This window comes from Tetrao urogallus, assembly GCF_951394365.1.
Source record: "Tetrao urogallus genome assembly, chromosome: Z".
Lineage (NCBI taxonomy): Eukaryota > Metazoa > Chordata > Aves > Galliformes > Phasianidae > Tetrao > Tetrao urogallus.
This window is the reverse complement of record NC_136816.1, coordinates 62,264,044-62,274,485: the sequence shown is the minus strand read 5'-3', so window position 1 is coordinate 62,274,485 and position 10,442 is coordinate 62,264,044.

Sequence of the window (10,442 nt, the reverse complement as noted above, 5' to 3'; positions counted from 1 at the left end):
ATCACCGTTTTGCACTGTTGTAGCTATCACCATGAGCTACATTTCTGAGTGCAGATAACTGCATTGCATTTGTCACATATATTTATGCTTGTGCCCATACTTGTTTGCTCAAAGACCATTGCATGTGGAAGTCTTCTACCACAGTACATCTTTCTCATGGGAGCTATTAGGGAAAATACATTCTCGTGGGCATGGAAAGAGCATACAATCCCTTGGAGACGACCTTGGAAGCAAGACAGTTACTAAATGCAAGGAGTCTCTCATACTCTTTCCATATACTTGTCATCAGGCAGGGACACCTTTGCTCGCTAAGGTTGAATCTTGCAAGTCAGCTGAGGTGCCTCTCTCAACCGTCCTTTCAAACAGTGCCTGTAATGACATGAGAGGTGGGCAGTAAGCAGCAGGACGAGTGATCAAGAGAGTGCAGCGCTATCAGCAAGAAGCTAGTGTGCTTTATAAATATCAGATGTTGTTTCTTAGTATCAATAAATACCTACCAGAATATACGTCTCCCTTGGTTTTCATGTTTGTATCTGCAATTTACCTAACTCTTGTAGGCCCTGCTCTCAGCTGAAAATGCTTTGCTTTCTGTGGCGCTGGAAATGAGGATTAAGCCTGGATCATGATTGTTATTTTAATTACTCTTTCTGTGGGCTGCTTCTTTTTTAGAAATTTGTAAATTTTTGCAGACAGTTTACAGATTAAAATAAGCAGAATAAAGGCCAAATTAATCAGTTATTTGCTCTGAATTATCTGCTGAATATGAAGGAACAGCATATTTGGGGAATTTCTGAGTGTTTGACCCATGTTTATTCCCACTTTCTAATACAGCGTTTCTAATCTTTTTCTTGGGGACACAACACAAGCTTTGACAATGAGCCCATTGGGTATTGTTAGTCTTCATAACCGCTGGAAGCAAGAGAAAATCAACCGGAAATTTTCTCATAGAAAATGCGAAATGAAGAGTGACTTTTTAATTTGTGTCTTCAGAAAGGAAAATGTAGAAAACCAGTAGAGGTCATCAAGAAACTCTGAGGTTTTCTGATTAAGAAACAGAAAAAAAACTAAATTGCCTGTTATTCACCTTTAGATATCAATAGGAACAGATCCCCATGTCCATAAAATAAATTAGTCTGATTTAAGAGAGACAAAATATTAATGAAGATTGCATTTCAAATACTTCATCCAGTCCCTTATATCTCATTGTTCATCTTACACATTGAAATCTCTGCAGGGCTCCTGTGTTCTTCCTCTTTCTTTCTAATGGTGTACTCCATCATTCCTGCTCTCCAACCCAGCCAGGTCCTGCCCTTTAGATGCCTTGTGGACCCTTTCCCTCTCAGCTGCCTGCATGCAGGTTTTCAGCACAGCTCTGTCTCACATCACTGATGCCATGACATCACAGTCCTTTCCCTGCTTGAATTGTCATCTGCTGTTTTCAGCCTCATATTTGCCTGGGTCAGAATGTACTTTATCTGTCCTGAAAATCTGGGGACATCTTATGTCATTTTAGAAAAGATATTAAGCCTTCCCAAAAGCAGAATGTAACAACAACAAAATCCAGCTGAATGCCTAACATTGGAGGGTAGGAAGTGGTATTATGAGTAGGTAGAAGTCTTTTTCAAAGTGGTAGGACTATTTAACAAATCCTTTCGACGCCAGCAGAGGGAGAGCCATTTGTCAGTGGGAAAATTTGGGAGCAATATCTACAGAATAGTTGGAGATATTTTTTTTGTTTTGGTTTGGTTTTTTTTCTCAATTATTTTTCTCTGCCAGATTTTATGGCAGCTCATCAATAACAACCTTTTCTGAGAAGCCCAAATCCCCCAAAGTCACAAAGTTGGCTTCAGGCTGTGTGTACCTACTCTCCCTGCTCTTTAAGCTGTCTAGACAGAAGACAGGCTGATCTGGGGACGATACAGCTGTGCCAGAGTAATATAGTGGATAAGCTAGTAAATTCTGGGGAGATCAGAGTGGATTAACTTAAGAACAGGGCAATGCTTTGAGACTTAAGCCAGCATTCAGGAGGAAAAGAAGTGGCACAAATACAGAGCCAAAGCTGACAGTGACAGCCACATCTGTACCCAGCAACAACTGATTGCTCGTTGTACTCATGATGCTGCTGCACTCAAGATGTATCTCAATATTCACAGGTTTTGATGATTTTAGAAATAGCAAATATCACAAGGCTAAAAGACAAGCAGAAATCATGCCACTGAGTTCTTACTCACAGGGGCAAGGGCAGTGAAGACTTAAGTAAAGTTGTGCTGTCATGCGTGCCCACACAGACAGACTAGTTGCAGCCTGAACAGGGACTGCAGTATCTGTGGTTAGACAGGTAATGGGAGAAGATGATGTGCCAAAGTACTTCTAGTCCCTCCAGTAAGCGTGTTTATACATATGTATGAAGACACATACCTGCACGCACCAAGCTAATAAGGAATGCTTTTTTTCTTGGCACAGCTCTGCACATCCTGTCAGCCAAGAAAAAATGTAACTTTTACAGGAAAACCCAGGGCTGTTCTCAACCTGTTACACAGTAAATAACAGCATTGCACAATGAATGTTGATGCAGCAACTCGCAGAGGAGTTTCACAGACAAAACAAACAAGTAGCCAGGGATGATAATGAAATAAACTGGGATTTCACATCTATTTATGCAGAAATTATACCCAAGAAAAATAAATACTAGATGATTATCATAAGTCATCTTATGCCACCACATGCTGTACTTTGCAAACTTAAGAGAAGTTGAAGGAATACATAAAGCAAAAATTTCCCAATCTCACTGAGAGATCCCACATGACGGCTGTTAGATTTTGTTTATACTTCAAACTTGGAACATTCCTCTGTCCCTGAACACTGGCTCTTTGGACTTTTGTCTGTCCCTAATTCATGACAAAAAGTTTCAAAACAGATATGAGCATTCACCAAGTCTAGGAATTCCTGGGAAAGATGAAATAGCCCATGTTTATACCAGAAAGTAAAACAGATCAGACGTTTTACAGCCCCAGAGGCAATGGGGCTTGTGTTAGTTCACATCCAGCCAGCTAACCTCCTACCACAGGAAGAGCTATCCTGCTGGAAACAGCCCTCAGTCTGTGTGGGTTATTGCATTGGACCCAAATGCAGTTCAGGGGAGGACTGGCTAGACAGACCAAAACCATATTGAATAATTCAACAGGAAGAATAATCATGCACCCTTTCCTCAATCCTGTGCTCTAATGGTGTTTAGTCAGACACAAACAGAATACTTGACAGAGGACAGAAACATGCTCAGTCATCTGCAGTGTCACAGTGATCCAACTCTGTCTGCTGCTTCTGAGGACACGGGAATAAAGGCGCTCCACTCACAATAACCTGAACTTAGATGAGCAATGAAATCTGAAGTGCAACTGCTTAACAAAGTAATAGTTCAGAAATATTTCCAGAAAAATAACCTTTGCTAAGAATCAATTCAGAAGTGCCACTTACAAGGTCATTTTTTAATTCTGAGAGGGTCACTGCTAATGAATCCAAATACATCAGATTAAGCTTTGAAAATATCAGACTAAACCAACACATTTGAAAGTTAAACCTATCACATTTAGAAGGTGTCATATCTGCAGAACTGTTGTAGAAGGTATCATATCTGCAGTATTGTTTCCTTCAATCCCCACTGTAGATCTTGTCTTTTGAATAGCTCAGTGCATGTCATTTCACAATTACAGGGACCAGGACACAGAAAGTAGAATTACTGGTCGTCTAGGTGTTTTCAGCTAAATCCTGGCAAAAAGGCTTCACTCCCGTCTATTCTGAGATTTAGACAATAACACAGATATCTCCAGAACTGTCACTGTTAAAAGAGAAAAACATAAAATGAAGAGAAAAAAACCCTCAATCCCCCAACACTGACAAAAGGTGAGTTCACTTCTGCCTCCTGAAATCTAATGCATACTTGTTGAATCTGGCAGCCTCACTGCTCTGTGTCATGGTTCTTTGTCTCTGCTCCTTGTGCAGCCCTTGGATGTGATTTTTTGCAGAAATATTTTTCCTGGTGCACTGCCCTGGTGAACCAATTCCATCATTCTGGTTAATTTTCAGTAATGCAGTCTAGCATTAACTGGCTCACATTTGGTTCAGAAATAATGTCACTGCCTGCAACTGTGGATCACATCTAATGAACATTTTAATGAACATTTTATTTTGGACCAGCAGTTAGTTTCAGGGCTTTTTTTTTTTTCCTTCAACATAATACAGTAATAATCTCAGGGAATGGGAGCACTCCAATTTCCCCTTGTACTCTTATCCCAAGTCTTCAGCTGTAGTTGTGCAGATACGGTGGGATCCAACCTGTTGTTATTTTTCAAAATACAGTTATCCCTTAAGTGCAAGTGAAAGCCAGCATGGTTTCACCAGGGGAGGGTCGTGCCTAACCAGTCTGGTGACCTTCTATGATGGAGTGACAGAATTGGTGGACAAGGGAAAGGCGACTGATGTCATTTACCTGGACTTGAACAAGGCCTTTGACATGGTCCCCCACCACATCCTTATCTCCAAATTGGAGGGATGTGGATTTGATGGGTGGACCACTTGATGGATAAGAAACTGGTTGAAAGGCTGCAGACAGAGGGTGGTCATCAATGGCTCTATGTCCAGGTGGGGGCCGGTAACGAGTGGTGTCCCCCAGGGGTCTGTCTTGGGACCAGTGCTCTTTAACATCTTCATCAATGACATTGATGTAGGAATCGAGTGCACCCTCAGCAAGTTTGCTGATGACACCAAGCTGAGTGGTGCGGTTGACACGGTGGAAGGAAGGGATGCCATTCAGAGGGATCTCAGCAGGCTGGAAAGGTGGGCCCAGGTGAACCTGATGAGGTTCAACACTGCAGAGTGCAAGGTTTTGCACTTGAGCTGGAGGAATCCCAGGCATCCATACAAACTGGAGGGAGCAGTTCTTGAGAGCAGCCCTGCAGAAAAGGGCCTGGGGGTCCTGATGAATGAAAACCATAACAAGAGTAAGCAGTGTGCTCTTGCAGCTCAGAAAGCTGGGCTCCATCAGAAGAGGCGTAGCCAGCAGGGACAGGGAGGTGATTGTCCCCCTCTTCTCTGCTCTTGTGAGGCCCCATGTGCAGTACTGTGTCTACGTCTGGAGCCCCCCATACAAGAAAGACAGGGAGCTGTTGGAGAGGGTCCAGAGGAGAGCCATGAAGATGATCAGGGGACTGGAGCACCTCCCCTATGAAGACAGGCTGAGGGAGCTGGTCTTGTTCAGCCTGGAGAAAAGAAGGCTGCGGGGTGACCTCATTGCAGCCTTACAGTACTAAAGGGAGCCTACAAACAGGAGGGGAATCAATTATTTGAAAGGGTTGATAACAGCAGGACAAGGGGAAATGTTTTTAAGTTGAGGGAGGGGAGATTGAGGTTGGATGTCAGGGGGAAGTTCTTTACAGAGAGAGTGGTGAGGTGCTGGCACAGGCTACCCAGAGAGGTTTTGTGGATGCCCCGTCCCTGGAGGTGCTGGCACAGGCTACCCAGAGAGGTTTTGTGGATGCCCTGTCCCTGCCCCGTCCCTGGGCAGCCTGGTCTACTATTAAATGTGGAGGTTGATGGCCCTGCATGTGGCAGGGGGGTTGGAGCTTGATGATGCTTGATGTCCCTTCCTACCCTGGCCACGCTGTGATTCTGTGATTCTGTGAAAAACAGCAGTAGAAGGGATGCAGCAAACCTTATATCTGGCTGCTCTTGTAGGTGGAGGGCATCAATGGGCTCTGATGAGGTCAATCTTGCTCCTGGAGGAAAGTGGCTGGTGGCAAATTCAGTCATTCATTTCTGAACAGACTGTGCCAATAGCACCAATGCACTTACATGTTATAACTTCCATTACCCTGATTGTATTGCATCACAAATGTTAATTGTGAAAATTAGGGGGAAAAAATCAAATGTTTTTAGTCAGTTCATATTTAAATAAATAATTGCTTATTTTGCTATGCCTCTCATTTTTCTCCAGCTGAACTGGTTTCCGGGAACAGATCCTGTAATTTCTGCTGTTATTTGCAATCACCTCCCTGTGGACTGATGACCTGAAACTGCAGCTTGGCTACTTTGCAGTGTCATATCAAAAGGACTTTCTGAGGCACAAATGAACAGTGAGTAGGCTGAGCAAACTGCAATTAATTTGATTTTTTCCCTGAGTAGTTTTTAACACATATGTTATATTGATCAGGTCTGGAAGACAGCATTTGATGGGATCAATCTGTTTATTAGGGGCATGAAATTCCTACTTGATGTCCCATTACCAGCAATCACCTGTGTATGATAGCTTTTGTACTTGATTGTCTGAAAAGTAATATATTATTATGGGAGAAAGGCTCTGCTACCCTGAAAATTATGGGAGCAACAAATTCTAAGAACAAAATGGGAGAGTCTGCTTACCTCTCTACAAAAATTTCTTGGTTTCCTTAAAGCTCATTTGTGTCCTATTAAAACTTCTTAACTATCAACTTAGGTCATAACTGGCCTCTAAGCAGAAAAAAGTAAAGGTTTCATCTAAAGTGATGTACTTTCTGGATCAAGACCAAAGCACTTCCTCCTGAAAAGTGCAAGTAAAAATGGCTGTGATTTCCAAGATTAAACAACCCAGTGCTGAAAATTAGAATGAGGATATAGATATAAAAAAAACACACAGAGAGAATTTTAAAAATAGAAGTATTCATGTTATATGTATTCATAGATATTGATTAGATATCTGTAGCACAAATATATTGCATGTAGCCTAGCCACTTCCATCTCACTCCACATTAAACCTTTAGGGCCTACTTCGTCTGCCCTGTTTTCAGAAGTCATGCCCTCTAAGGGGGGTTACTCCTGTCCCTTGACTGAAATGGCAGCCAAAGATCACAGAATCACAGAATCACAGAATCACAGAATCACCAGGGTTGGAAAAGACCTTCAAGATCACCCAGTCCAACCATCCACACATCACAACAGTTCTCACTAAACCATGTCCCTCAACACAAAACCCAAACATTCCTTGAACACCTCCGGGGTCGGTGACTCCACTACCTCTCTGGGCAGCCCATTCCAGTGCCTGACCACTCTTTCAGACAAGCAGTATTTCCTAACGTCCAGCCTGAATCTCCCCTGGAGCAGCTTGAAGCCATTCCCTCCAGTCCTATCACCAGTTACACGAGAGAAGAGCCCGACCCCCAGCTCACTACAGCCTCCTTCAGGTAGTTATGGAGAGCAGTAAGGTCTCCCCTGAGCCTCCTCTTCTCCAGACTGAACAATCCCAGCTCCTTCAGCCACTCCTCATAAGCCCTGTGCTCCAGACCCCTCAGCAGTTTCGTTGCCCTTCTCTGGACACATTCCAGGGCCTCAGGAGCCCAAAACTGGACACAGTACTTCAGGTAACTGGACACAGTAATGATGATTAGCTTGGATACATATATACACCTTTAGGAGCATCTCATTCTCATAATCCAAGGAAGGAAGATCAGGTTACTCAAACCTTTCTGTGTCAGTTTGGATCTACCCATAGAGCCTGTTGTTAAATTAACAGTTAAATTTTAAGGGACAGTGTTATTTGTAGCATTTTATCCCATATGACCCCACCATCAGAGCTGAGTCAGTTCTGTCATAGTTGTACTTGAAAGCTCTCTTATCTGGCAGTAACTACCTAAAGTGTAATGCTCAGGGCTCTCTGAGCAGAAAATGTGATGTAATGCCTCCTCCAAATTGCATGTTGAACTGGACCTACTGTGAATACTACGTTATGCCGCTGTTGGAGATTCATTACTCAGTGCCAGCAAGGAAGCACTGGATAACAGTGAACTCTGCAGAAACCCAGAGGGAACAACTGCTTGTTGCTACCTCTATCATTCTGTGCAAACACTTAACTTTGTATACACGTGTATTTTGCATATGTGTTAAGTAGTGACTGTCTTATTTTGCACCAACTCTTATGAGGTACTTAACTCTAGGTAACAGTTGAAGTAAAGACAGCATATTCAGTACAAGATGTTTTCTCTCACTGAAGGAGAAATAGTAACTGAAATAATTACATAATGACCACTGTGAAAAGTTTGCCAGTCTACTACCCAAGCTAGTACCCACCCAATTTTTAACTTCATTGAAGCAAATTCTGAATTGTCCCTTTCTGAAGATACATAAGGGCAAAACTTGAATATATATATTTAGTTCTTTTCTATATTTAGTCAAATTTTACTTTACAATTGCAAGCCCATACAAAAGCCCAGAACAGCAGCTGCTAATTATCCAGCTATCAAATCAAACCTCAACTGCTGAGTGTACTCTACATACACTCAACATACAGTTGTGGTAGAGAAAAATTAAATATGGAATATTATGTGGAAGTTTTTGGATTGGTGGAAGTGCTCACTGTATTCATTTTGAGTAATGTCTCTGCTCTGACGTTAAGAATGAATAGATGATATTTTTTTCTGCGCAGTGGAGAAGCTGCATTACTGAGGCAGCTGTCCTTTGAGAACTGGTAAGCTCCTTGTGACTCTAGTTACCCTGACAGATTCAGTTAAGGTGTTGCTTCATTTTTCCCAATTATAATTTATGACCCAAGGCAGTGATCCATCAAACTAGATAATGTTACTTGGAGCTTACAGTGGCAAAGAGCAGACAGTTCCTGCCACCAGTGAACAGGAAATCTCTATCATTATCTAATATATATTATCACAATAGAAGAGAACTTACTCTAAGAAAAATATGAATGTTACAGGAAACATCCAAAAGCTGCAGTCTTTGATGTGAATATTACGGACCTTATAGCAAAGCATAGCAATGAGTTTTAAGTCATTGCAAGTGCCATCTTCATCCTAATGAAACCAACAGCAGAACACCCACTAATTTCAGTGAACTGAAACATTCCTTTGGATTCAGGTTATGGCTAAATCACCACCTTACTAGTGAGTGGCACATGATGTCTCCATTCTGTGTCATAATACTAAACCGTAAAACTGAAACTATGGGTGTTGTCCCCATCAGCAAGAGAGAACACAAGTCCCAATGTGAATGCTTGCAACCACTCAGACTACTGATGTGAGAGAAATGGGGGCAGTCAGGTAGCTATGGTTTCCTTTTGTTTATCAGAAAAATAACTTAATCTTGCAATTTGTTATGATGAAAAGCATTAAGGAAAAAAAATTCCTCCCATCACGACAAACACTGCCAGCATCATGCTGAAATCAGAATCTGATAATGAAAAGCCAGTATTGAAGTTAGAGGGCCAGAAGCGAGATATCTTCAGTGCTTGTTGAGGGTGAGAAGGCACACACACCATTCTGAGTGATTATTCGCATGCAAAATGTGAACAGCAGTCAGAAATGAGGGTGAAAAACAGAAGCCAGGGTCAATGAAATTTGCAACACTCCCCTGCACCATTGCCAGCATATCAGTATAAACCTTTGGTTGGACAAAAGAAAAATAGAAGTACAAGGGCAAAACTATTTTTTTATTAAAATCATTTTGACTACATTTTAATCAAGAAAATGTAATGCTTCATGCATTTAGCTGAACAATTCATTGTTTCTTTTCCTTGAGCTCCATCCAGTTCATAGTAACTGCTGTTGATTTATGGAAACTGGCAGCATCTCAAATGTGTAGGTTACGAGACCTCTTGGAGGGGAAATAATCATTTCATGTACAGCCCTTGCCTTACTCCCACATGACTCTAACCATCTCCTGGCCAGTTGTGACAGTTATACCTTGGACATGCCACTCACAGATGGACACTTTTTTGGATGCCTCTCCCCTGCCACCCCCTGATTTTCATTGTTTGTCTCACTGCTAGTGGAGGAAAGGAACTGTCAACTTTCCCTTGCTTGGAAGGCAAGTTGCTAATCCTCCACCTTGTAAAATCCCGAGCCTGAGGATCAAAATGAACAAACAAAACCAGAAAGCAGACTCTTCTCCCTTCAGTTACACTGATTAAAAAAAACTCATGGTTTTGAAAGCTTCGCTGAACCACTCTATATTTGTAGCTTTCAGGATTTTGTATTGCTCCTTGAATTTGCATAGTGAGTGCCCGTACGAGTAGACTCGTTTGTAACTCTGTTGTGTGTCAGAAGAAATATGAAGATTTTCCCCTCAATGTAAGAAGGACATGGAGCTGTTGGAGCAGGTCCAGAGGAGGGCCAAGAGCACCCCCTCTACGAGGACAGGCAGGGAGCCTTGGGGCTCTTCAGCCTGGAGAAGTGAAGGCTCCAAGGAGACATTATAGCGGCCATCCAGTACCAGAAGGGGGCCTCCAGGAAAGCTGGGGAGGGATTTTTTATAAGGGCATACAGCAACAGGATGAGGGGAAATGTTTTTAAACTGGAAGAGAGTAGATTTTGACTAGATATTAGGAAGATATTCTTTACTATGATGATGGTGAGACACTGGAACTGGTCATCCAGTGAGGCTGTGGATGTCCCATCCCCAGAAGCATT